Below are 3,575 nucleotides of genomic sequence, written 5' to 3'. Positions count from 1 at the left end.
ACACAGGTGTACAAACAGGTGCTCACAAATAGTTCATCTTGTTTGAAAAGAGCAGCATTGACGGCTGCTGGATGTGACAGTCATGCTGGACACTCTGTGCATTTGGTGAATGCATTTGCATTTGTGCTTGTGTTTAGGTTAGAATATGACTCCATTAAAGCTTTGTAAATATACTGCATTTTAACACAGGTAATCTGTGATATTCTGTTCTGACTGCTACTATCGCTCTCTCTGTCTGCCCTCTTGTGGCTGCTGTGCTTCAGTGACGATGATAAGTTGTGGAGAAGATGTAAATATTCTGTAGTTTGCATGTCAAAATACACTTTAAAACATGACCCACGAATAAGGTTGCAAATACCCTGTATTTACATGCAATTTGCAGGCAACAAGTCAGGTTTTTGCAGGAAACAATGAAACAAGTACACTGTAAGCAGAAATGGGCAGTAACGCGTTACAAGTAACGCGTTTAGTGGTGGAATGGCTAACCTTCATTCAACTGGTTTGTGCATTTCTTCACATGCTGGACTACTACTGTAAAGAACAGAAAAGCTGCACCATTTAAAATAGAAACGTCCCTTCAGGTTTTAAATCTGTTTTGGGTCCATATGGGATCGCTTCTGGTTCCTGACCCGGACTGCAGTCTGCCTGTTAGTGACCTCTGGTATATACGGCAGGACTGAGCAAACACCTCATAGTGCCTTTCAAAAAAAGGGACATTAGAATACTACCAAAAAATGGTGTCTAGGCCAATGACTGTAGAAAGAACAGTCATTAGTCTAGATGCAATTTGTTTAGTCGTTATGTGATCCATGAAGGCCCTGACTGGTGTTAACTGGATTCCAGATTTGAGCCGCTGACACCCCCACCACCAGCCATTTTGAAGCTCTGATGATTACTTCCATTACCATGATGAAATAATACTAAGATAAACTTCGACAGCTAACTATCAAAGTCAAAGTTTTTTTGAAGAAAGCACCATCTCCTGGTGACACTGCAATTGACTAAAAGGGGCGAAAGTAGATACACCCCATGAGAAGGAGGAGGACTCCCAGCGGCTTAGAGTTGGCTGACAGTGGCAATTTTGAATTGTTGTATCTGTACTGCCAGAGCATGGGGGGGACAAAAAGGAGGTGGCCACATATCATATTTTAGCAAAGTGTTTATTTAACAAAACAAAAGTAAAATAACCATAACTATGTAGGTCAGTGAAGTCTGTAGAGTATGCAGAGAGAGAGAGAGAGAGACTGATGCCAGCAGCATATATATCAGAGGACAATCGGTCATTGATAGGTTTGTAGCATAAACCTATTCGCTGGAACGTTCAAGACAGTTCAACTACACACCAAAAGGATTAAACACCAAGCAGCCAAAGTTCTTTATGTTTCTCGTGCATGGGAGAGAACTGGACAAACACCGTTCTTTCGCTTGACCCCAGTTGCTCTTGTCCGCTCCCCCTGTAACACTGCTCTTTATTGAGGTTACATGAGTATGCATAGGTTCATTAACATATGACGTATACATACAAACAAAGAGTACCTTGTCTGTGCGTTGTATAAGTGTGTGTGTGGGGGGAGGGGGGGGGGGCACTTCCCTAAACCTGCTGGTCTGGAAGTCCGGCAGTTCATCTAAACAAAAGGCACTTAGACTAAAACAGACATAGATACAGTTATACTACCATAAAACAATAAAATAAGGTACGACCTCTCCCCATGACCCTAGGATCTGAGTGTGTGTATGCCAGAAGCCTCTGGAATGCACACAAAGTCTTTGCAGACTACTAAGGATCACACATCCTATCACTACACAGTTGATTATACACCTTTAAGCATATATGGTTATATATTTCTAAGCATAAATGACAATCAACAATATAAACCTGACAGTCATCTCAAATGTATCCTCTTTTCCACTAATGAACTCTCCAAATTCTCCTAAAAGAGGAGGCAGCCTAGAACATAGCCAATTAATAGACATATGTTCGTCATATTTAAGATTGAAGTATTAATGAATGGTCTAAAATGATGGTTTGGAGGAAGTTACCTCAGAAAGAAGAAAAAGTGTCCAAAAAAATCAGTGGTATTGATATTTATCTTAAGATTACCCTATAAAATAAGAAGTCATCTGTAAGTTTTTAATTAAATTGACTAAACAGATAGGCTACATAAAAACACCGTTGGGAGTTCGCCTTGTAATCGGAAGGTTGCCGGTTCGAGCCCCGGCTTGGACAGTCTCGGTCGTTGTGTCCTTGGGCAAGACCCTTCACCCGTTGCCTACTGGTGGTGGTCAGAGGGCCCGTGGCGCCAGTGTCCGGCAGCCTCGCCTCTGTCAGTGCGCCCCAGGGTGGCTGTGGTTACAACGTAGCTTGCCATCACCAGTGTGTGAATGTGTGTGTGAATGGGTGGATGACTGGATGTGTAAAGCGCTTTGGGGTCCTTAGGGACTAGTAAAGCGCTATACAAATACAGGCCATTTACCATTAATAACATGAGGTCAAATTCCACTTTTTTATTGTCATTGATTAACAATTCCACAAATAATAGAAACAACATTGTTTAAAAATATTCAATAGTTAAAATAAACTGAGATTTGAGTAAAAGGTAAAACATGCTGTGATGATTTAAATGAAGTTAAAGTTCGTATGTCAAATCAGAAACATAAAGAAACATAAACATCAGAAAGATAAAATATTCATTTGTTACACCTTACATCTAAATAAAATTAGAATAGAACACACACATAAACACATTATCGAAAGAAATGTTTCATGAAGCTACAAAAAAGAAAAATATTGTAATTTCTCATTAAAAATAAAACAATAAACTATTCGTTAATGTTCACAACAATATATTTGGTTTTAATTCTCATTATATTCTCAAAATGATTGTTTCTCTCATGTGTGAGCATTTATGTGACCAAAGCAGAAATATATATATACCATTCTGTCACCCACATGTAATGTTTAAATCACTAACATTATGTTTTAAAGTTTATTTGTGAGTAATCAAGGTAAAACAGCTCTTGTGATTTTCAGCAAACTAAAAATGTGTAAAACTGAAACTGTTCAGTTTGTACTGTACATTTCATCCAGATTTTGAATAGCCTCTTTTTTTTTTGTGCATTTTCCATTCACTGGGAATCTCACCACGCTGTGTGAATTTTAAACCATGGTGGTTTTCGAGTTTCTCCTGAAACTGACACACAAACCATGTCCAATACTTGAGCTTAGACTCATCAGGGGTAATGCTCCAATTTTCATATGGTGGTCCAGCAGTTCCGTATTTTTTAAAAGGAATGGTATGATTTGAGTCATGGCAAGGGTAAAAACTTCCTTCACTTGCAACTTGGGTTGTACAAAAGTCGACACACAATATCTCAGTGTTTCTGTAGTGCCAACCATTGATTGCTTGAGATCGATGAAAGGGGACACTGTGATCTCCAGGACTGTGATCTTTAATTGTGTTGGTACAAACAGCTGCACAGAACGGGCAGGTTTCCCAGCAGCAGTTACACAGCTGATTGATGAGGATTTGATCAGGTCTCTTATGAGGGATCTTATCATTTCCTGGTCTTCATGC

The sequence above is a fragment of the Astatotilapia calliptera genome, chromosome 4, assembly GCF_900246225.1.
Source record: "Astatotilapia calliptera chromosome 4, fAstCal1.2, whole genome shotgun sequence".
Lineage (NCBI taxonomy): Eukaryota > Metazoa > Chordata > Actinopteri > Cichliformes > Cichlidae > Astatotilapia > Astatotilapia calliptera.
Note: the sequence above shows the minus strand (reverse complement) of the source record.